The sequence below is a fragment of the Acomys minous genome, assembly GCF_964271855.1.
Source record: "Acomys minous genome assembly, chromosome: 5".
NCBI classification, from domain to species: domain Eukaryota; kingdom Metazoa; phylum Chordata; class Mammalia; order Rodentia; family Muridae; genus Acomys; species Acomys minous.
The window spans coordinates 129,002,531-129,028,420 of NC_140494.1; the positions used below are offsets into that span (position 1 = coordinate 129,002,531).

Consider the following 25,890-nt stretch of genomic DNA (forward strand, 5'->3'; position numbering starts at 1 on the left):
ACATGGATGCAGGCAAACATAAGATATGTAAATCTTAAAAAACATGTAGTACAGATTACTGTCTTTAAAAAAGAAGGAAGTTACCACATAGAGAAGGACTCATTCAGTGTTTATTGCGGGGCTGGTCTAGAGCTGACAGATTCGCTCGGTTCTTATTTGTCTGGAAACACTACATCACCTTCATTTTTGAGAATTTTTTTTTTGAGTCTAATATTCTTGGTTGACTTTTCCCCCCCTGGTACTTTGAATATAGCATTTCACCCTCCTCTGGTATGCAAGCTTTCTGCTGAGTGGTCTGCTGTAAGCCTAATGGGAAATCCTATGTATGAATTGATAGTCTTTGTTGTTTTTGAGAATTTTTGCCTTCATCTTTTACTTTTTGACATTTTGGCTATTGTCTGTCCTGGTAATGATCTATTTCAGTAGAATCTAGTTGGGAGGCCCTGAGTTTTCCCCCTACACACATCATTTCTTTACTTTCCAGAATTTGCATTATTCAACCCACAAGATAGTGTCGGAGAGCTTGCCCCACTCCTTCGCACCTCCTTTCCGCGGTTTTGTGTTTTCAGATTTTTCAACAACCATTCTGGTAAGTATACTGTGGTGCTTCATGTTTTCCATTTGGATGGATGAGTGGATAGATGGGTGGATGGATGGATGGATGGACGGATAGATGAGTGGATGGATGGATGGACGGATAGATGGATGTATATATGGATGGATGGATGGATGGATGGATGGATGGATGAGTGGATGGATGGATGGATAGATGGATGGATGGATAGATGGATAGATGTATGGATGGATGTATATATGGATGGATGGATGGATGGATGAGTGGATGGATGGATGGATGGATGGATGGATAGATGGATAGATGTATGGATGGATGTATATATGGATGGATGGAGGGATGGATGAGTAGATGGGTGGATGGATGGATGGGTGGATGGATGGATGAAGGGAGCAACAGAGGGAGGAAGGATGGATGATGTGCGTGAATGAGTGTATGCAGGTGAACTCCCACATATGGAAGCCAGAAGTTGATGCTGAAATGTCTCTCCTTAATCATTCTCCACCTTGTGGCTTGTTTCTTTGGTTTGGTTTTTATTTTTTTAAGACATTGTTTCTCATTGACTCCACATCTTACAATTTGGCCTAGACTGGCAGCAATCCCCAGGCTTCGCCTGTCTCACCTCCCAGTGCTGAAGTCACAGTCACTCATCACTGAGCCCGGCTTGTAGGTGGGTTTTGGGGGTGCAACCTCATGCTGGTGCAGCAAGCACCATCCTCACCAAGCCCTGGCCCCTTCTCACTTAGTCATCTTCATTTGCTGTGACATCTTCTTTTTTCATGAAGTCAGTTCAAAATGTTATGAATTTAAAAAGAAACAACACCAGTTTTACTATTGAGTTATGAAAACAGGCCCAGAATATTTGTTTTGTAAATATTTTCCCAATTTTTTTTTATTACTGGGCTTTCGTAAGAACACACATTTTCAACATTATTAAGGCATATTGAGTTTTTTTTTCTTCTTAGTGCGTTTGATGTTAAAACTAAGACATCTTTGCCTTGCCAAGGTCATATGTTTCTTCTAGAAATTTTATAGTTGTGGTTTTTGCATTTATGCCTATGACTCATTGAAAGTTAAGTTTTATATCTAAATCAAGGTTAATTTTTTTTGGCATTCAATCAAATCTAATTGTTTGAGCAAACAGTTCTTTCTCTTTGAATTATCTTGGCACTTCTAGTGGTTACCAATTGACTGTGTCTGTCTATGTGGGCTTTTTCTAGACCGTTCCATTCCACTATTCAGCAGTCTACTCTCTTTGTATTTTTCTTTCCCTGTTGCTGTAATAAAATGTCCTGACAAAAGCAACTTAAGGGAGAAGGGATTTATTTCAGATCACAGTTCAAGGGTCAAGTTTGTTGATGGCTAAGTCAAAACAGGTGCACAAGTGTGTGTGTGCGTGCATGCGTGTGTGTGCATGTGTGCGTGTGTGAGGGTGTATGGAGTGTATGTATGTATGGTGTGTGTGAGTGTGAGTATGTGTGTGTGTGTGTGTGTGTGTGTGTGTGTATGTATGTGTATTTTGAAATTTTGAAGTTGACTGAAAAAGACCTAAAGCAAAGGAGGGAAGAAGCTCCTCACAGTAACAGTAGTTATAATCAGAGCCTGGGCAGCACTCAGAGACCCTCCAGAAAGACTCGAGTTCCCTTGATATATGCTGGTTGTCAGTGTGGGACATCATGCCAGACACTGATGTGTCCTAGAGTCAGCCACCTTTTTCTTCCCACTAAAAGTTCCACAAGGGGGTGGAGGGGAGCAGACTAGAAGACAGCTCAGTGGTGAAAATACCTGCCCTGCAAGAGTGAGAACCAAAGTTCTTATCCCAGAACCCATGTAAATGCCAAGTGGATGCAGTGGTCTGCCTGTGACGTCACCCTGGAACGATGGAGGGAGACAGGGATGTGCAGAGACAGCTGGCTGCCGGGTGACATACCTGCATGCTCTGGGTTTGACTGAGAGACCTTGTGTCATTGACTGTGGTGGGAGAGCAATCTAGGATGACTCCTAACATTAACCTCAGATCTCTACAGACACCCAACACACACACACACACACACACACACACACACACACACACACACACGCACACACGCACACACAAATATACACACACGGCACACATACACGCACACACATGCACACACGCACACACACATGCACACACGCACACACACACACATACCACACACCACACACAAATATACACACACGGCACACATACACACACATTCACACACATACCACATGTACACAGATACCACACACACATACACACATACAAGCACACATCACACACACACATGCATGCATGAACACACACACACAATACACACCACACTCATACATACCACACACACACACACTCAGGCACCACACACATACTGCACAATAAAATCAGCACAGGAAGTACTTGACATCATGTCCCGCCCCCTCCCCATGGTGGCTCTCCATGAGCACACACCTACAGCACCATGGAACCCTCTTTAACACAAAACCTCCTGCTATCCAAGCATTATCCTTTGCTGTGAATCGAGATGGTGGTGGTAAAGCGCCTGTGAAAATATTGCCGCAGATAGTTTTATGATCTCTCTCTTCTTTCAATATCAGAACAATGTTAGGATGAAATAATTACATCAGAGCTGGCTTGTTGCCACGTGGTGGAGAGAACAATGCCTCATACTTAGTCTTTGACAGGGAGAAGCTGCGGTTTTAATGCCTTGATTTCCTTGTGTTCTGCCTCAGAAATGATGAACAAAACATCCAAGTATTAAACTAAGCAGAGCGGGTGTTGTTTCCTCATGATCTCTCCCCATTTTCCTTGCTGGCACTGCAAACAAACTGGTCCTGAAATTATGTATATGTACATGTATGTGTATGTGTATGTGTGTACGCATACGTATACTTAAACCTACATATAGCATAGAGACATTAGCTCCATGCCCATGTGTTCCATGTGGGATTGGTGTGATGGGATAAATACCAAATAAGCATTACTTATCTTTCAGAGTGAAGAAACTTTCTAATGACAGACAGCACACAGTTAAATAAGCAACATCCCAAAAGACATAGCAGTTTGCAGCAGGAGGCAGCTGATGTCCTTGGCTGGGGTTTTTATTTTGTTTTGTTGGGTTTTTTGTTTTGTTTTTTGTTTTTGAGACAGCAGCATTGCTGTTGGACCTGGAGGCAAAGGTGTAGCTTTCCGGGCATGTGTGGCCAGCAAGCAGCTCCACAGCCTGCCTCTGTAATTAAAAGTATAAATGGTTCAAGTCGAATACATCCTATTAGTAAGATTTTTAGGAAACAAAAATTTAATTTATTCACATTCGATATGGTCTGTAAATGCCACCATTATGGGCCTTCCGCTGGCCTTTGATTAGCTATGGATTAATAAAACTTTTATACCTCCTTTGTCAGCCTCGTTGCGAACACTGTTTTTGCATACTGTTACTATTAAATAAATGAATTAGTGTCCAGAAATGTGTCATGCATATTACCTACCAGCAGGAAGCATGATACAGTGGTCAGCTCCCCAGGAGCCTCATAAATCCAGTGTGCTCCGTAACCTGCTCACGTGGACCTATTAAAAGCATGGTGATTTACTGGAGCCGTATTTGTGCTTAACAATGGAATTTTAGTTAATTCAAAACAATGTAAATCACCTCCAATTACAGTATTTGAATATTCACCGTTACTTCAGAGGACAGGGGCTTTACTAAGGCAAGGTTGGGTAACTTGTGTGCAGTGTAACCCAGTCCTGGAGAATCCTGTTTATCTGAGGCAGTTGGTTAACTCTCTGCCAAAGCAATTTAGGGGAAACTCTGGGGGGTGGGGGGTGGGAAGCAGGAAGAAGGCCTCGGGATGCCTTTCCTGTCTGGGGCACCCAGGTGAGTGTGGTAATGGCCCCAGTGCAGCTGTTCACTGAGAAGGGGTGACAGCACTTGCTGTGGTGAAGACCCATGATGGCAGCGTCCAGATAACCATCCCTGAGGAGACAGGGCTGACCAGGGAGCAGCCTTGGGGTTTGAAACGGGCTCTTAATCCCAAAGTCTCAGGGGGCCTTTCTGGGGAAGAAAGATGAGGAGCCATCAGCTGGCTGCAGAGGTTGTGTTTATCCGTGCTGTGCTGGGCCTTCAGAGTGCAGGGTGGGGAGAGGTGGGGGAGAGTGGGGGATGGTGGAGGGGTGGGAGGTAGGGGAGGGGTAGGGGGTAGGGGAGGGTGGGGGGGCAGGTGGGGGGTTGTCTTTGGGTCTTTATCCTCCCCAGGCATAACAGGACTGGAATTAACCTGGGTTAGGGTTCCGTGGCGTTCCTTCTGTCTGTCTGTTGTGGATGCTCAGCTTACTGGACCTTTATCTTCGTCTGAAATGGGCGGATTTGTATTTAGGGAAATGCAAAACCTGGAGGAAATGCACATTTTGGACAAAGCCAACGTGTGTGTGTGTGTGTGTGTGTGTGTGTGTGTGTGTGTGTGTGTGTGTGTGTACACGCATACGTGCACCCACACCAGATTCTATTTAGATCAGATAACAGCCAGAGGCGGGTCCTCACCTCCTACCTTGTTTGAGACATGGTCTCTCATCACCACTGTGTAAACCAGGACAGACAAGTTGTCCCGTTTCCCCCTCCCATCTTCCCACAGTGGTGCTGGAGTCACTAATGCCTGAACTGCTGTACCTGGCTTCTACCGGGTTCTGGGGCTCTGAACTCAGGATGTTGGGCTTGCAGGTAAGTTGTTTGTTGTTGTTGCTGCTGTTGTTGTTTTGTTTTGTTTTTTTATTTTTTAAAGCAGGCATGTATTATTTTTTTCAGTATCACCGCTGGCTCTAGTCAGTGGTCAGAGTGATCAGTGGCTTTGCGTTTGTCTGCCACTGATGCTGCACCTTGCAAATTATGTGCCCCATGGTGAGTGACAATCCCCTAACGGAACCCAAATGTATGCACCTTGTAAGGGAGCAACAGGTTTCTGTCCAGTTTGTGGACCTGTGGTGAAAATGAAAGCAGGCACTTCAAACACAGGGCGGTCACGGCTGTGGCTTCTCTTCTCTCCTGGGACACACAGATGGTATGAGGGATGCCTCTCCTACTAGTGATGGTCAGGAGAGGCTGAGCCAGTTGCCTCTAGCTCCTGGCTCATGTAACATCATGGCCCTCTGTTGGCTTCCTTTGACCTCTATCAGTCATCCATCTGTCAGCCTTTCCTCCAAGGAACGACACACGGGCATAGTTTAAAATATTGAGTTACAAGCAGTTTCTTCCCATCCCGTCCCAGCCCCTTTCTCTGGATGGATTGCACTCACATGCAAGCATGCACTGTGCACTCTGCACTCACATGTAAGCATGTGCCTTGCACTCCGCACTCACATGCAAGCATGTGCCTTGCACTCCGCATTCACATGCAAGCATGCACCATGCACTCCGCACTCACATGTAAGCATGCGCCTTGCATTCCGCGTTCACGTGCAAGCATGCACCGTGCACTCCACACTCACATGTAAGCATGTGCCTTGCACTCCGCACTCACATGTAAGCATGTGCCTTGCACTCCGCATTCACATGCAAGCATGCACCATGCACTCCGCACTCACGTGCAAGCATGCACCGTGCACTCAACAAGCAACAGGATACCAACCATCCAACCTCCATGACCCTAGTTCGAAGGCATTTGTCACCCTCTTCTGACTTCTGTGGGCTCCTGCACACCAGTGGTACACACACACACACACACACACACACACACACACACACACACACACACATGCACACTAAAGCTACCCCAGCCTACACAGTAAGACTCTACTTTTGTTTTAAGCTAAGAATATATCCATATTGTTCCACAACATTACACATAGACATTTCCTGCCTGCTTCTCTCTCTCCTCTCTTCCAACCTTTTTCTCTCTGTGGTGCTGGGTACTGAGCCCCAGGGCTTTTTACACACCTAAGCAAGCACTCCAGCACATTTCTTAGCTCTTCATTTGTTTTTAATACCTGCAGGGAGCATCACGCAGGGTGGGTATGCCTCCCGTCTTTAACCAGTGTCTCCAGTCTCCTGCTGCTGTGAGCCCTCCGCAATCCTATCCAGTGTTGCAGAGAACATCCCTCTATAGTCTTCTTGGTGGACGCACACCAGTGTAGCTGCAGGGTATGACAGCTATGAGCTACATTCGTAGAAATAGATTTCCTGGGTCAAATTGTTATAGGAATTGCAAAACTGTTCTTTGGAAAAAAAAAAAAAGAAGAAGAAGATTGCGCTAATTTACCTGCCTTCTAATAATACGAAAATGCTGTTTACCCTGTACTCTCAGTGTTTTGTCGTGATGTTTTTTTTTTACACGAACGTGTGTTAATTATACAAAGCAAGGGGCTTCGTTATGAGAGTTCCACACACATACTCAGTGCTCTCTGGTCATTAGTGTGCTCTCACCTCCCTCTTCTTGTTGCTTCCTCCCGTGTTGACTTTTAATTTAGGGTCATAACGATGTTTTAAAGCTTCATGTAATAGCCTAAACAAATGAAGTCACTTCTCGCCAAGTTACTGACCTCTTGTGCAGGCTGCTTCAGAACCACAGAGCCGCACAATAACGCACAGAGCTAAGGTGCTGGATTTATTTACTGATTGATGTTTGAGACAGGGTCTCACTGTGTGGCACTGACTGGCCTGGAACTCACTATGTAGACCAGGCTAGCCTCAGTCTCAGCTCTCACACCTGCCTCTGCCTCCTGAGAGCTGGGATTACAGCTGTGCACCACCACGCCCAACTTGATGTTAAAATCTAAATCCAAACACAGCCATAAACCTTTGGGAATGAAGGAGCTTTCCAGATGGCTCAGTTGAGCAGAAGAGAAGCACGCCTCCAGGTGAATCCTCGGAATAGCGTAGCCTCTAAAGAAGGCAGCCTGGTTTCCTCGAATCAGTTCTACAATGCTTGGCTTTAATATCAAAGGGTCACCTAGAAAGATACTTTCAATGAGGGACTGCCTACATTGCATTGTCCTGTGAGCATTGTCTTGATTAATACGGAAAGATTCAGCCCCACTGTGGGCAGCACCATTCCCTAAGCTCCTAACGATCCTAAACAAGTGGGAAAACCGAGCTGAATACAAGAGAGTGAACAATCATGTACAATGTCCATTTCTCTCTGCTCTGGGCCGTGACCGGCTCCTTGACGTTCCTGCCTTGTCTTCCTGGCCACGACCGACTGTAACCTCAAATTCTGAGCTAAAATAAAACCCTTTCTCCCCTAAGTTGCTTTTCGTCAAGAGCTTTTTTTTTTTTTTTTTTTTATCGCAGTAACCAAAACCAAACTAGGGCAGGATCCAGCCTCTGTTTTCCTCACACCTCATGTGTGGACATCTTTACGCAGCCCGAGTCACACGGGAGCAACTCTAACCCACATTGCACTCAAAAGGAAGCTTTGATGAAATGGGATGAGCATCAAACTGAAGCTCACCTCCTAGCCCCATGATGCACTCTCTTTTGGCAATTTAGCTGACCACTTAAAGCCGCAGAATTCTCACCTATGAAACAGTGCCGGGCCACACGCGTTCCGCGGCACTTACATGGGTTTCCTCACGGAGCGTTTGTCACGTGGACCTGGAGAGATGGCTGGGGGTAAAGAGCACTTGTTGCTCTTGCAAAGGCTCGAGTTTGGTGCCCAGCACTCACAGCTGGTGAGTGTTGCAGCTCCAGCCCCAGGAGGTCCAGCATCCTCCTCTGTGGGCACCCGACCACACATATGCCTAAATAAATAATAAAGCATATATATTTTTAAAGTAAGAAATTATGGTGGTAATTTACCAGTATAAGATGAAAAAAATTTAATGAATCTGCATTTTAATTTATAGAAATAGCTCATTCGCTGAACAAAGGTATTCCTAAATGTAATAAACCTGAATTCTAGTTGGTGATTATAACCCTGTCTTTTCTAATCAGAGTATAAATTAGAAAGATGCTTTAAGGTAACATTGTAAAATTAATATGTGTCTTCCCCCAAACACCTGGAAATTTAAAAAATGAATATTAAAGCCACCAATGAGCTCCCTAACCATCTGATGAGAGCTATTGCTAAAGCTATGTGCATATTTATTTATGTAGCCCAAGCTGGCATAGAACCCGCTATGTAACCCAGCTGGCCTCAAACTTGTGACAATCCTCCTGCCTCAGCCTAGTACCGGAATCTTCCACCCTCAGCTATGTTATTTTTCCTACTTTTTTTACTTCTCCATGTATTCATAAGCATCAATCTCAACACTAGAAGCTCAGTTCTTACCTATCAAACACCCCCTCTGGGATTAAAAAAAAAAAGTGTTTCATTCTGTTTCACAACTTAAATTGTAATTGAAAGCACCATGCCTGTGACACTGTGAAGCCTACCCCACTTATAACAGCCGAGCGCCATCATTTTCTGTGAGAAGTCTTTGTTTCTAGGGACCGAGAGCACCACTCCATTCCTGCACCACCGATAAATAATAAATGGAAACATAAAACAGCCAAAAGTATCCTAGCGGGCGGATCTGAGCACTTCCCTGACTTTTCTGCTGAGCCCCGGGTCATCCACAGCTCCGACTCCGTAATGAGACGTGCCAACTTGTCATCTCACTTGTCTCACACTTAACACATCCAAACGGACTCCTTCCTCCCCACCCATTGGCTCCCCCTCCCAGTCAGTGACTGACGTCTCTACCCCGTAGGTGCTTCAAGCAGAAATCCAGGAGTGGTCCCCACGTTCTCCCTCTTTCTCACTTAGAAACCTAACAAGTTCGCTCCTCTCGGCACCACAAATCTCCCAGATTTCTGTGTGACTCCATCCCTGTGACACCAAGTCTAGGGTTAGCTACCAGACAGGGTTGTGGCAACAGGTCACTCACTCAGGAGCCCGCCCGCCTGTTTCCTGCTGAGCTCACCTCAGCCAAGTACCTGGAAAAGGGCATTTCTTTTTCTTCTTCGGTTCTATCTCACTGCTTTTAGAACAGATGTCAAAATCTTCACTTAAGCCTCCTAGGCTGTTTCCTACCCTCTAATTCCCCTTGGACACACCCCTATTCCCCCTCCCTGACCAGCCTCGCTGGCCTCTGTCCGTGTGTTAGACCTGAGGAGTTGTTCAGCCTCTGGAGTCTTAGCAGGCACCGTCCCCTACACTGTTAACTCCCTTGCTCTTGACCTGTGTCACATTTGTTCATGTTTTAGATCTTAGTATTCAAGTCACCTCAGAGTCCTCTCCCGAGCTTTAGGTAAAAACAAACAAACAGAAGCCAAAACCCTTAGCCTTTCTTAGAGAGCCTTAATTTTGCTACACAGTCACTGCAGCAATTTTCTATCCTCTGCTTGTTTCCGGGACTCTTTGTTTCCTGTTACCTCCCGCCAGAATTTAAGCTCCCTGGGGACAACACTGTGTCTGTTTTGCTTATCAATCACTGCAATTGTTACCCTGTGTCTGTTTTGCAACTTGAGGAAGGGGAGAGAATACACCAGTGGGCTCCTGAAAGAGCAATTTTTCCCCCCACCACATAAGCAGAGTCTCAGGGCTCCCAGACAAAGGCTTGGGGGACTTGTTTCTTCCGGCAGTCAGTCCCGAGCTGGGGATGAAACAGGTTTTATAAGCATAAAAACCACAAGCACCTGGGCTAAGTTACAGCTGTAATTCTCACCAATCAGAACTCGGGGATCAGGGGCTTTTCCAAGTGTTCCACCATTGTCAAGTGACATTGAATGTAAGTGTCTTTTACACAACCATTCTAATTCACTTGTTCTTTCTGTTGTTAGGAACGGGCACTATGTTTTGGGGGGAACTATTGTTACTTAAAGAGGGAGTAGGTCAGCTTCTGGAAAGTTCCCAGCTCCCCTAGGGAGCTTGAACTTTGGTTTACTCCATAGGTAAAATGGAGTCTGAAGTCAAAAGTGGCAGTTCTTAAAATTAGTTTCTTTACCTGTTCGTTCCCAACACAACCTCGGGAGCACATGCCTGGTACATAACATTTCGGATATTTGATGATTGATTGGTTGACTGGTTGATGAGTGAGTGGATAGACGAATGAATCTGTGCATCTTTCCTTCCTGTACTGCTTCTCTCTGGACTCAGAGCACGTTTGCACATAACCAGGAAGCAGAGAAAATAAACTTCCAGCAATTTTTCTAGCATTTTCTTCCTAATAGGCCTTGCTCGTCTTCGAGAAGGCACGGTCACTGCATGTGCCCTCTGGCTGACGGTCTTCCTGGGGATGCGGCCACTTTGCCATCCACTGTCCAGACGCAGCTTTGGTTCAGATCCCACTCCCACACTATCTTCTTGAGGTCACAAGGGTTTATTATTTTCGGTTTTGAATTCTTGTGCTCCTTATAATCTGTTCTGTTCGGATGTGGAACTCTCCAGAAGCTCAGGCTTTGACACCCAGCCCCACAGACCAGCCAAGCCTGAATCATTTGGGAACGGTGCACACACTTTACTCCAGAGTAATAGCATGGCAGGATGAACAGGACCAGCCAACCCAAAGTCATGAAAAAAAATAATGTAGCCAGTCAGGCACCGCGTGCACACCTTTAATCCCAGCACTGGGGAGGCAGAGGCAGGTGGATTCTGTGAGTTCAAGGCCAGCCTGGTCTACAGAGTAAGTTCCAGGAAAGTCAGAGCTACAAAGAGAAACTCAGTCTCAAAAAACTCTAAAATAAATAATACTAATACTACTTTGTATGCTTGAAGTAGTACCTCCTTTAAGAACCCAATTAATTTACTGAATCTCTCCTAATGAATATCTACTTAACAGGTGCTGTGCATGAAGAGCTGTGTTCCTGAGCTAAACCTCACAGGTTCTGCTCTCACAGAGTCCTGTGGTCCCAGCAATAAAAGCACAGTCACTGAGGTTCATGGGGGACACTCCCAAGATAGAACCTGAACAAGACCAAAAGCATATTACCAAGGGCCCATACCACCAACGATGCTATTTTTGTTTGCTAGATTCCTGAGTTTGAAGTGTTGGCAATGTGTAGCTGATGTCATCTACCACACACGCCTCCTCGCTTGTCTGGTTTCACACAGCTGCGGTGGACTCATCTATAGCATGGAGTTTCTGCTCTGTTTCTTTTTTTCTAATGTGTCTCAGCTATGCAGAGGAGTGATCCAAGATATTAGACATCTCATATACTATCTGCTAAATAAATATTTGTTGATGGATCCAATAGTAAAGATTTTAAGGAAGTATTTCTTGAATGGTACGCACCATTTCTCAACGACTTTGGGTTGGCTGGTCCTGTCCTTCCCAGCATGTTGTTACTCTGGTCTGCCTTTCAAGGCTTGTGCTTTGGGAACATCTCGTGCCATCTGAGTTGGACAGGACGTGTGTGTGTGTGTGTGTGTGTGTGTGTGTGTGTGGTGTGGTGTGGTGTGTGTGTGTGTGTGGTGTGTGTGTGTGGTGTGTGTGGTGTGTGTGTGTGTGGTGTGTGTGTGTGTGTGGTGTGTGTGTGTGTGTGGTGTGTGTGTGTGTGTGGTGTATCTGTATGTGTGTGTGTGTGTGTGTGTGTAATGGACAACTACTGTTGGGAAATAAACCCTTCAACCATTGTGGATTCTATATCCATGAGTTGATACCCAGCCCACAGTCCAGAGCAGAAGTGGGGTCAAATCCTGTCCAGCCCTAGAAATCTTACCTTGACAGTGGTAGGAGTGGGGACCATTCCCTCCGCTGGCCAAGGCCTGCATGTCCCTGCACACCCCCCTCCCCCCACCCCAATGCCAGAGGAAGTCCTATAGTTGCAGGCAGGTTAAACTTCCTGTCTCCTTATAAGGTCATGTCCAGGAAGCTCCTTGAATCCTCTTCATGCAAATAAGGCATGTCCAGCACCTTAGCCAATGGTGTACAACTCACTCTGACAGCCTCTACCCACTTCGGTTTCCCCCAATTAAGTGAACTGCTCAATGAAGCCTGCCTCCTGAGGTCTCACCTCAGGTGGAGCTCACCTGCCTCCTGAGGTCTCCATCACCCTCAGCTATTTTCAGGTTGACAGCACCAGGGAGCGGGGAGGGTTGAAGCAGAGCCCCAATGGCTCACTCTGTATGGTTCCCAGAGGTCTGCAGTGGCACTGAGCCTAGTTTCCCACGGCTCTGACTAGCATGTAACACAAACTCTGTTGTTAGCTCTTCTCTTTTTAGCTTCTTCTTCCAAACTCTTTGTATCCAAGTCATGGTTACTTAAAGTTACATAAAGAAGCTCACTCTAAGACTCCTCCAAATTCTGGGCTCCTCACACAGAAGAAACTCAGCAAAAATAAGCAGATGTGTCATAATGAATTACCCTTTTGTGTCTGTCTTAGTTGGGGTTTTATTGCTATAATGAAACACCATGGCCACAAAGCAAGTTGGGAAGGAAAAGGTTTATTTGGCTTATAACCCCATATCACTGTTCATCACTGAAGGAAGTCAGGAGAGGAACTCCTGGAGGCCGGCAGCTGCTCGAGGGTAGCCCCACCCACAGTGGGCTGAGCCCACTCACACCAATCACTAATTAAGAAAATGCCCTGCAGGCTTGTTCATAGACTAATCTCATGGAGGAATTTTTCAGCTGAGACTTCCTGATGACTCTAACTTGTATGCGGTTGCCATAAAACTATCCAGGGCAGCATCTAATAGCTTGGTGTCACCAGTCACAAGACAGACAAAACTCAACCAAATTTCTGAGCATCTGCTTGGTTTGAGAAAACTAAGTACAATATGAGCGCAGTTTCTGGCATCAAGGGACAAACAGATTGTCGGAAGAGCCATTTTCCCAAAGTCCAAGTTTCTTTGGTTTTCGTTGTTGTGGTGGTGTGTTTTTGTTTGTTTGTTTTTTGAGACAGAATCTCTCTCTGTTTTTTTTTTTTTTGTTTTGTTTTGTTTTTGTTTTTTTGAGACAGTCTCTCTCTGTTAGCCTTGGCTGCTCTGGACTTGCTTTGTAGACCAGGCTGGCCTCGAACTCACAGTGATCCACCTGCCTCTGCCTCCTGAGCACTAGGATTAAAGGTGAGCACCACCACCACGCCAGGCAAGTTTCTGAACCAGGCAATTTGGTTAAGGGCCTCCATCCATTTCTCACCTTCTCCAACTGACATGTGACCCAATGGGTTGTATAACGATACAAATTGGGCCTGGGGCAAAAAACTAATGTGGGCCTCATAATCAGTGAGCCCCAATACTACAGAAGACAGAAATGCAGTTTAGGCCAGGTTGAGTCAAAAAGGAAGAAAAGGGGAGTCATGGCCAAAGTGCATCTTCTCTTACGTGGCACATGGGAGTGTCCGTGGCTGGAGCACCCAGTAGCACGCTGCCTGCTTCAAAGTGCTGACTTCCCAGCAGCTCGGCCCGTACTTGGGTGTGGCTTGCTCAGCTCCAGACTAGGAAAGCTCAGTTTCTCCCAAAGCCTTGCCAGAGCCCTTGACCCAGAGCCTAAGTACTTTTTAGGCAGGGGGTAGCTACAACCTCAGGCCTATGTCCACTTCTGCTCCGGAGCCTTTTCTGCGATGGCTGCACGGCAGGCAGGAAGGGTTCTGTCCACCCCTGGTCCCAGCCTCTCTCTGTATGCCTTCTCCCCTGCTGGGTGCGATTGCCCTGCCTCATGACTGGTCCAGGTTTTAAGGAATCTGCAGCCACATCCCACAGATTTCAACTTTAGTTTCTTTCTCCACCTTCCTTTCCTCTTTAGCGTGTAATTAGCCATTTTTATTCTTCCCCCGCCCCTCCCCGCCCCCCTCTCCTCTCCCCCGCCCCTCCCCGCCCCCCCCCCCCCCCCCCGTACCCCGAGCTTCGCAGGTTTAAAGGGCTGCTTATTTGAGATTCATCAGTGAGTGACTCCCGTGGGAATCGCCCTTGATTACAAATTGAAGACTAATTGTATTGTGATGGCCATGGCTGGGAGACGCCTCGACAGTGATCACGTCTAAATTAGCTCTTGCTTCTGACTAAACACTAAGTTAAGGCTTTAAAATGGGCCCTGATTCACAGCAGTGAATGCAGCGGTTGGTGCCTTTGGGAATCATACTTACACAGTTTTTTTTTTTTTTAATTTCTTTTGAACTCTGGACTACTTTTAAAATTCACCTATTGGAAAAAGCACAAGCTTTTACCATAAAAGCTTGCCACATAAAATTTTTTTCCTGTGATTACTGCCATATTTAGTTCTTAAAATGAAATTTCTGAAAAGCTTAATGCACCAGTCTCGCATGGACATGCAGTATTTTTAAATGGTATTTTTACAATTTTTTTTGAGACTTTCATGCGTACATACAATGTATTTTGATCAGGTTCACGCCCCATGTCTGCCTGTTAACTCCCCCTGGGTCTGCCCTCCACTCCCTCTCCTACCTTGATGCCCACATATGTACATATATTCATATGTATATACGTATGCACATATGCCACTGAGTCCAGTTTTTGCTGCCCATATACCTGGGTCCCCACGCCAGCAAGGCAAACACTTTACCAACTGAGTCCGCTCCTCAGCCTGAGCTCCTATCTTTTTGCATTTCTACACAGCCGTTGCCACAGTGAGCAGTGGATGACAAGCTACAAGCTTTGGAGAGCTATATAGAAGTGAGCTTGGGACAGCAACAGAAAGACACAACCATTGTGTTCCCAGAGGAGGGAGGCCCGGCCTGAGTAGAGGCTGGGGTGCAGTATAACAGGAGGCAGCCACTATCTCCTGGACACCCCTCAAAAGAGTTGAAGCAGAGATTTCTATGTTTGACAGATATTCAAGGAGAATTCAGATCTGGCATTAGAAATACAGTTTAAAAAAAAAATCTTCTATCTAGATAGAAAGGCAAACTCCTCTTGAGCCAAGCATGGTGGCGCACGCCTTTAGTCCCAGCACTTGGGAGGCAGAGGCAAGTGGATCTCTGTGAGTTCAGGGTCAGCCTGGTTTACATAGCAATCTCCAGGGCAGCCAGGACTATATAGAAAAAAATCTGTCTCAAAAAGCAGAGAGGGAGAGCGAGGGAGGGAGGGAGGGGGGATGGAAGGGGGAGGGAGGGAGAGGGAGGGAGGGAGGGCGAGCTGTGATTTTAAGTATAAACTGAAAAGGGTTTCTTAGGATCTTCTTTTGACCTTTCCCAAGTGCTGAAGAAAGGAAGCCATAAACTGGGTCTTCCCTGTTGGTCTTCCCCACTTGGTCTACTGTTTCTATCACTGTGCTGAAAGGCAAGGACATTCCTGTCCTGTCTGGGCCTTCTGGTTATAACAACAGGCTGGCCTTAAAGACAGAGCAGGTGCCAAGGACAAACCAAGAAGGAGATAAGCAGGAGACATTAAGAAACAAATCCTTTACCTTGTCAAGTTCACATTTAGGTCTGGAAACAGGTCCCCAATCTCAGGGCTCTCTGGTCCCCTGCTTGTCCTTCCTCTGCCCATCCATCAGGGCCATCTTCCTAGGTCCTGTCACTGCAGAGTGACCCCTGAAGACAGGGAAGGGAAAGGGGAGTTAGCCGAGATGGAAGTGGAGGTCCAACCCCAGTCTTGGAAGGGCTGTGGCTCACACAGAGCGGCCAAATAGTAAGCCAGAACCTCTCCCGCGTGCAAGCCAAACACCCTCACATATTTATTCCCCAGGTGGGTACACAGAAGGGTAGAGGGGCATCCACCCAGAGCTCCACACAGCCGTGAAGACTGTTTAAAACACTGATAAGTCTATTTCCCATCTGTCCTTTCCCTTTTTGTATTTATTTTGCACGGAGCCCAGGCTTGACTCAAGCTGTCTGTGTAGCTCAGGATGAGTTTGAACTCCCAGTCTTCCTTGTCTACAGCTCCAGGGTGCAGGAAACACAGGCGTGTACCACCACACACCTTTCCTTTTCTTTAAAATATATTTTATTAATTTATTCATATTCCATCTAAATTGTTATCCCATCCCTTGTATCCTCCCATTCCTCCCTCCCTCCCATTTTCCCCTTACTCCCCTCCTCTACGACTGTGACTGAGGGGGACCTCCTCCCCCTGTATATGATCATAGGGTATCAAGTCTCTTCTTGGTAGCCTGCTATCCTTCCTCTGAGTGCCACCAGGCCTCCCCATCCAGGGGACGTGGTCAAATATGGGGCACCAGAGTTCATGTGAAAGTCAGACCCCACTCTCCACTCAACTGTGGAGGATGTCTTGTCCATTGGCTAGATCTGAGTAGGGGTTTGAAGTTTACTGCAAGTATTGTCCTTGACTGGTGCCATAGTTTGAGCAGAACCCCTGGGCCCAGATCTGCCCATCATAATGTTATTCTTGTAGGTTTCTAGGACCCTCTGGATCCTTCTATTTCCCCATTCTCCCATGCTTCTCTCACCTAGAGTCCCAATAGGATGTCCTCCCCTCTGTCCCACTTTCCTGGTAAGTAAAGACTTTCATGGGACATGCCCCTTGGGCTTACCTTTCCTTTTCTTAAGCTATATTTTCTCAAAGCATATTAAAGCCTGAAGATGTAGTTTAAACTTAATAGTATAATATATTCTTCTTGTGTTTATGTAAATTTGTATATATTTAATGTAACTACATAATTTAATATAATGATATTAATAATTATGTGCATATTTATTTGTATTTTATAACTATATCAAGTGGCTGCGTGATAAGTCTCTTGATAGATAGTTTTTCAATTAGCGTAACTCATGTTACTACCAATGTTACACTAATAATGCATCAATAAATACGTTTTCGGTGTGTAGGCTAATCTCTTTACAGTAAACTCCCAGAAGTGGGGACAACTACTTCAAAGAGTATAAAACTTGTGAGTGTGTGAGCACACATAACCACATGAGTGCATGTTTGTGTGTGCATGTGTGAGTGTGTGATTGTGTGTGTGTGTCTGTATGCCAGAGTTCAGCCTCAAGTGTCACTCCTCAGTTTCTCAGGAGCCATCTATTCACATTGTTTTTTAAAGACAAGGTCTTGCACTCGGCTGGAGACAGAGTCCCAGAGACTTCAGAGTCCCAGGTCTCTCCCTCCTGGGCAGTGGGATTACCCATAATGCCATATCAGTTGTTTTTGTTTGTTTGTCTTTAATGTGGGTTCTGGAGATTCAAACTCAAGTCATCACACTTCTATGGCAAGCACTCCTAAGCCTCTAGTCTACACCTAAGCCTTCTTGTGCCCAGTGCTAGAGTTCCCCCAAGGGATCAAGGGAGGCACAGAGGCCAGAGCATCTTCCTCCTACAGATGATTTCCTGGGAGACAGAAAACTGTTGTGGGACTCATGAGCTTCTTGCTGATTTCAAGGGGGAGGTTTTCTCTCTCCACTGGGTTGAGAGCAAATAGATGTAAACATTTCCACACGCTGAAAATGACTCACTCATGAGCAACCTTCCTGCAGAAATGCAGCCTGCTTTGTGCATTCTTCAAGGCAAATTAACATCCAGCCACTCGCCAAGGATTTGCTTGTGCGACAAGATTCCTCTAGAGCTGCCTTCCAAATGTCAGATATGGTAATTTTAAAATTTTAGCCCATGTACATTAAAGAAAAAAATTTTGTCAACTGTCCTAGATAACTAGAAATGGGCCTTTTATGAAAGGCCATTTATATTCATGCACATTTACCATGTATGTGTGCAATATAATTATGTACACACAGCTACTTGTCCATCTTAGATGAAGGACATTTAATAGCTCTCCTCTACACACGCACACACAAGCACACACACACACACAGACACACACATACACACAGACACACACACATAGACACACACATAGACACACACACACACCACACACAGACACACACAGACACACAGACACACACACATAGACACACACACACCACACACAGACACAGACAGACACACACATACACACAGACACACACACATACACACACACATACACACACACATAGACACACACACACCACACACAGACACACACACACACACACACCACACACACAGATACACACATAAACACAGACACACAGACACACCACACACACAGACACACAGACAAACACATACACACAGACACACAGAGACACACACACAGAGACACACACACACACACCATTTTCAGTCACATTCCCTTCAAACAGTTGCAGTCACCTGCTGTTATTGTAGAAACAAAGCTGGCTTGGTGCACATTCACAGGGCATTCTCACCTCACTAAGTGCCCACTGGGTAGTTTGTATCCCTGTTAAGAAGAGACCAGTGGCAACAGAAAGGGAGTCTGACGTGCTACAATGCTGTAATCAGATTCCTGGGACAACTAGAGATGTCTCCTCTGCATCTAGAAGAGTTATTTACCCAGAAACATTCCAGTAAAAAAATACTGTACCAGAAGACAAAGGGGTTACAGACACGTGCATAGCTGTTCCCGAAGTGTGCAAATGTTTCTGCGCATCCTGACTTACGTGTCCCCAAGTACAACAACACATCACATGGATAGCCTCCAAGACATGTCAGGGAGAAGAACAGAGAGCGATGCCCCTCCCTGATCCATGCAAGGAAACGGAGGTCAGAAACCCCTGAGGACACTTAGCTTGGGTCCTGGTCATACGCATAAGCAGGCCTTTCATAAGTGGGTGACTAATTCATTCATCTGGATTGATAATTAGAGCCCACAAAGACCAGATCAACACGAATCAGAGCACAAACATCTGAGACACCTTTTAATGAGATACCCAAAAAGCACTTTAGTGGTAATTGCACAGCGAGCACCAAGTAGCTTTCACAGTTGTCCTTGCACATGATACAAATTAGCACCCAAGGTCTGAAAAATGTAGCCACTGTAGGAATTGGTGGGGGAGTTTCCCAGGCCCCTGAGTAACTTGGCCAAATATATGTATTAACCTAGATACATGCTGGCATATTGTTTAGGGACTGCGTAGAGGAAGAAAAAAGTTAAGACTCTAAATCTTACTGCTGTTTGCACTTGGGACTCCCAGGTGAGTCAGTTCGACTGTGAGGCAGTTTCCCCCTTCTCCAGAGAATCCCTTACCAATTCCACACAATTGCCATGAGAATTTTTAAATATCCAAGATGCTTAAAATCTGCAGTTTAAATCCTTTTCTTCATTAGAAAATGTAGAGAGCGCAGAGACAACCGGAAGGCTATGTGGGTCTTTGGCTATACCTACAATGTCCGCTGTCAGGGAGGTGTGTACCCATCATCGCTTCCTGGATCCAAGCACTTCCGGGATGAGACAGTGAGAGGGGACTTTTCCAAAGCAGACAGCGCAGATTGTGTTTTGTTTCTTTCTTCTGCTACTTCCGCCCGTGTCCAAAGCAATGTCAGAAAGGGCTTTACTGTTCAGGCAAGTGAAATCTGCCAGGCAGCAGCAAGAAGACTTCATTTTTAAAAGTCACCAAATGTGGATGGATGAGGAGGGACCAACGGCCTTCTCGGAATCTGAAGCCCCCCCCAGTTGGCCCTTCTTCAGGGTATTTCGGCACACCACGGAGGACCTAGTGACCATGAAAGAGTGATTATCCGTGGAAGGGTGAGGGTTCTGGCTCTGTTTTATGTGTGTGGTACACGTGTTAGTGCATGCACATGTTTAAGCCAGAAGCTACAGTCAGCTCCCCTGTTGCTCTCCACTTAATTTTAAAAAAGATTCTATTTTAGTCCTGCTTAAACTATGGCACCAGCCAAGGACAATACGTGCAGTAAACCTCGAACCCCTACCCAGCTCTAGCCAATGGACAGGGCATCCTCCACAGTTGAGTGGAGAGTGGGGTCTGACTTTCACACGATCTCTGGTGCCCCATATTTGACCACGTCCCCTGGATGGGGAGGCCTGGTGGCACTCAGAGGAAGGATAGCAGGCTACCAAGAAGAGACTTGATACCCTATGATCATATACAGGGGGAGGAGGTCCCCCTCAGTCACAGTCATAGGGGAGGGGAGTAAGGGGAAAGCAGGAGGGAGGAATAGGAGGATACAAGGAATGGGATAGCAACTGAGATGTAATATGAATAAATTAATAAAAAAATATATTTTTAAAGATTCCATTTTAGGCTCACTAATACGTAGTGTGTGTGTGTGTGCATGCGCGTGTGTGCAGGTGTGCATGTGTGCATATGTGTGTGTGCGCTTGCATGTGTGTGTGTGTGTGTGTGTGTGTGTGTGTGTGTGTGTGTCAGTGTCCATGGAGGCCAAAAGGGGGATCAAACTCCCCAGAAGTGTAGTTACAGGTGGTTGTGAGTCACATGATGTGGGTATTGAGGATAAGACTCTGATCTCCTGGGAGAGCTGCAAGTGCTCCTAACCACCCCGCCACCACTCCATTCTCCCCCACCTGACTTTCTGAAACACGGTCTCCCTGTGAATCTGAGTCTCTCTGTCTAGACTAAACTGACCAGCCTGGGAGCCTCCCCTCTGCCCAGCACTGCCAATATGGACGTGAGCTTCAGTGCCTTCCTGGCAAGCACTTACTGACCGGGCGTCTCCCCATCCCTCTTAACAGCATCACTGCTTGCATTACCCTGGCAGTTTGCCTCTTCTGCTTCGTTCATGTCTGCTCCTTCCTAGCCACAGAAACTCCCTAGCATGCACGTGTTAAAAGAGCCCCTGTGTTCAGCGTACGCTTTTCCATACAGCATTTCTGCACACGGGAACAGCGCAGTCATCAGGGCACATGTCTCGAGCCCAATTTACAGAAACGATGTGCTCAGAGACGTTGCAGGACGCACCCCACCAGCAAGCTGCCCCAGATTCTGGAAACAAGCTAGATTATCTTAAAACCAACAGTAATTACATTTACGGGGGAGAGGGGGGATTTACTTCCTACTTTCTGGAATTCTCCAGAATGCTAACAGACCAATTTGATGATGAGTACGTTTTGGGTGCCTTATCTTCTACCTATGGGGAATTCGTACCAAATTAAGAGCTTGTTGAAGCTAATTTCTAAAATGTATTTCTGCCTCCTTCCTCGCCATAGCAACTAGCTAGTGCACCTTGTCGCACACGATGGAAAGAGCAGCGTCACACAGTGTGTGCCCGCAGAACCCTTTAGAAGAGATCTGGGGCCAAAGGATCATCTCTGTGAAACGCGACCAAGCCCTAGCGAGCACTGGACTGTGGGCTCAACAAAGCAAAACAAACCAACTCCCTCCCTACCCTCAAGTCAGGAAGAGGCAAATCTTGTGATGTCTCCACAAACCATTTCCCCTCTCCTAAAAAAAAAAAAATAGTATTTCACTTCAACAGAAATTAAATAATGAATACCACAGGCATTTCTTATGAGTCCCACGGATCACACTCATGTGGTCAGGCTTACCCCACGGAGCCATCATGTCAGCCCCTGGAGACTCTCAGAGGCGAGTGTGGCCTCTCACATTTGCATTGTCTTCCATGACCTTTAGACAGGGTCTCGATACTTGGCCTAGAGTGGCCTCAAACTCTCGATTTGGGACAGAGAATACATGAACTGGAAGGAAATACACCACGGAGGTTGTGGATCTGATGGTTGTGTGCTAAGGGGAGGGGACTCAGTACTGAACAGGGAACAGGAAAGCATGCTGTCCTTTTCTAAGCTGAGAAATTGGTTGATGTTGTTTGTGGCCATCAACAAAGCATAGGCTCATGGGTATTGCTTGCACACCCTTGTCCCCAAGCTGTGTTTCAAAGGTTACTTCGCTGTAGAAATTATAGGTGGTTCAGCTTGACTATTTAGTCATTTAGTTACCCACTGTTTTTTGCTTTTTTTTTTTTTTTTTTAGATTTTCTTATTTTGTGTATGTAGGGGAGACAGGGTAAATGCCCCATGGTGCATGTGGGAAGTCAGAGGAAAATTTGCAGGAGTCAGTTCGCTCCTGCTTCTGTGTGGATCCTGGGGTTTGAACTCAGGCCTCTGGGCTTGACGGCAGTGTCTTTGTCCCCCCCCCCCCCATCCATGCCAGCAGCTCATTTTCTGCTTCCTTAATAACTGTCTGATAAGGCATTTGAAGCACTAAACTCGATTCAGTCAGCAGCACAATTCAAGAAATCTCAAAGCATCCAAATAATGATATTTAAAAAGACATCAAGCAAGGGTGTAGAAAATTCTAAGATGATAACACAAAGTGGCTAAGATGAAATCTGAGGGAAGAGGCCATGCAGGACCCCGCCTGGCTAGCGTTCGGCTCACTCATACAGGATCCCGCCTGGCTAACGTTCCACTCATCTCTACGATGCCAGGGAGACGCTCTCAACTGAAAGGGTTTTTATTCTACAGAAAATCAATGGAATTTACCGTGTACAGTGAATCCATATGGGGCAAGCTCTAAAAGGAATTTTTTACCTTGTTAAATTCATTGTGTCTAAAAACCTAGTTTAAAAAAAAAAAGAGTCCTCTGCATTGTAGGAGCTGTGCCTGCTTAATTTGCATAGACAAATGTCTTCAAAAATTCTATGATACTAGTAAGATTTCGTCCCAGGAAAGGTGTTTTTAAGGAAATCCTTTGATGAGCAAGACTCGAAATATCAAAAATAGCGTTAAATTCAAATCTGAATTTGATCTACAGTCGAGCTCTTTGACGCCAGATCAGTTGGAAAGGGAAATGACAGTTATTTTCAGAACCTCAAAACATAAACGCGGTGAAGTGCCAGAGGTGGCTGAGACAGTGTCACAGTGAGAGTGGCGGCTCCCCCGACATTCAGCATCCATGGACCCCTGCCTTGAAAAACTCCGTTGTCTTCCAGGGCAAACTCCTGCATGTGTGGATTTGTTATTAACTCTAGGTTTGAATTAGAATTCCCTATCTTACAGCTTGGAGCCAAACTCTGTTTACAAAACAGTATTTACACTTGACTAATTTTGCAGATCAAACTAATTAAATCAATTAAACTGGTGATTAACCAAATGAAGGCTGATTGCAAAAATTAGTGGGTTTATTTTGGAGGACTGGAAGTCGGCTAATTACTGCAGTGATTGCTTGAACCTGGAGTCCTCTAAACGTGGTATAAATGGGAGCCTCAGAGTGAATTAGACTGGGAATTCATTACAGTTTAAAGCGCTGTTAATATGATCAGTCTGCTCCTCCTTGGGGAAAATTGCCTCTCCCTGTGTGTTGTATATTGTTAAACAGCCGCTTGGGCTGTAGATGCCTTTTTGCGACAGCCCAACAAAATGGACAATGAAATAAAGCTATTTTTACAACAATGAGTACCAGAACTTTCCCACTGTTAATACCCAAAAACACCGATGAGCTTGTTAAAAGGTGAGTTATGAGTCAGTGTGCTGAGTCACACTGGAAGGACAGGGGCGGGGACATGGTGAGATGGGGGGGGGGGGGCATGAAGGCTCGTGCGCGCACCTGTGTGTACATAGAATTATGCATTAAGATTCTGCCCGTCTTCCAAGCTCATAGGTCATGTCGTCGCTGCTGGTCCCTGGTCCTTATTTTGAGCAACAACACATGCAGGACCGTGGCTAAACTATCAGAACCAGAGTTTACCACACTTGGGGACAGGATACGGAAGTCACACTGTCATCACAGTACCAGGTTTTTGCCTGAGCCTGTTTCCCGTAATGGCGGCTAGTGGTGGGCCCTCACTGGATGCCTTCTTCTCCATCTTCCCAGACAGGTGTGTTAGTAATGGAGTACTTATACCCATACATAATATGTTCTACTAATTGGCTCTTAAAGCACATCATTTTAACAAAATGTGAGCTCAGCTGAGCATGCGGTCCATGTTTTCACCGATATAAAGATCGCTGACCTTTTGGTGTTCTGTCTTGGCTTTGTATTAGATTTATGAGATGGTATTTACAGTAATAAAAGAAAGATTTCGTATTCCACTCAAATATATGGGGAAGTCTAGGAGTGACATGATGGCTTTATGCAAAAATTTTTAAGGAAAGCAACAACCTCCTCCTGCAGACACATCTTTCTATCTTTAGCACTGCATCCTCTTTAAAGATGGGAGGGGGAGCTAATTTTCCCAGTTAATCAATGAATGCATCTTGACATTTGCTTTCTTGCATGTTGCAAGTTCATAACAAGAAACACCTTTTCCCTACAGGAAACCCCACAACCTTTAGCAATGACTATTCATTGCCATTTGATAAGTGGTACCCCCCTGTGCGCCGGGGGCTAGAGAGTGCACATTTGAACAAATTAAGACCACAGACTGAGTTTTAATAAGGACGGAGCTTGCAGGAAGAAGAAGAAGGCACATCTGAAGAGATCGCGTCTGGAGGAAGAATGCCACGTGCACGGTTACCAGAAGCAGCATGACCCAAGGGCCAGAGGGCTCAGGGCTTGGCGGAGACCCTGAAGCTAACCAGAAACGCCCTGTGCTGCCATTCCTGTTGCAAGGCTCCTGAGATGGCTCCTACGTGCTGCGGGAGGTTCTGAAAAGCCGCACACAGACTGCTTAAGAACAAATGTGTTCAAGCCACCATCCAGACCAGCTGACATATGAGAGTCCGGCATCCTGGGAGACTCTGGGAGGTTTGTGGATCAGATGGATCAGACTTAGACTGCACATCTTACGGGTCCCGGATAAGCCACTGACTTATGATAGTTATGACCAAAAAGGGGGGAAAAAAAGGACTCCAAAATGTTATTCCTGTGGAACTGTGATGGCAATGAAACTGCTGAGGGGTGTGAACCAAGTCGAGGACAGTGTTTGAGCTCTTAGACAAGCTTAGACTGCAAGCTTGTTTACTTCTGAGTGTCAGGTCTGTAAAGATGTTTGCTGCAAGCATGCATCGTCATCGGTCCATCTGAAACCCGTGCAGTACCCCAGCGCATTTATCTGAACACTTATTCTCCGAGTTGTAGCCCCACCACTCTCAACAAGTAAGCCTTTTGGCTTAGACACTCATGGCAGCTGCCTGATGACGGACTATTGGTGAGGGGTGCAGCTTTTAAAGACAAAACTAGAAACGTCATGATCACTTTGCTTGACTCTGTGTCTGTCTTAATCTCAACATTGGAAAACACCAGAATCCTTGGAGGAAGGGTGAAACGCTGGCTCAGAACAGGGGAGACGTGGGCTCACTTCTGGTCAGGAACATCACATCACCGCTGGCAGTCGCTCAGTTTTTCTGCACTTTTGTGAGGTGTAGAAATATCTGGGAATGTACAGGGCTAGTTATCATCAAAGATGGCTCCCCTGACTTTTTAGTGATTTCTAATGTATTAAACTATGTCCCACATGCCAACTCTTCAATGCTTAACACTCCTCTGCCAGAGATGTCTAATAAAAACATTCATGGAGTTTTAGCATCCGGAACATAAATACCATCTTGTACTTGTTCGTTGTAAAAACCTGATATGCTTGTGGTGATGACACTGCCAGTTGGGTGAAGATATTGGGGTAAGGACATAGCAAAGAACTAGTCCAAAACTCCTGCATGGTGCAAGTCAGGACAAAGACCCAGGCCCAATATCAGAACTCCTC

General features: G+C 45.8%; 1 long non-coding RNA gene across 1 annotated transcript; it reads left to right on the top strand.

Moving 5' to 3' along the window:
* The first annotated feature begins 566 nt into the window (after positions 1-566).
* On the top strand, positions 567-25,712 carry LOC311597473. Its single transcript, XR_014779251.1, has 3 exons — positions 567-589; positions 23,843-24,066; positions 24,505-25,712. It is a non-coding gene; the product is annotated as an uncharacterized lncRNA (long non-coding RNA).
* The last annotated feature ends 178 nt before the right edge of the window (positions 25,713-25,890 follow it).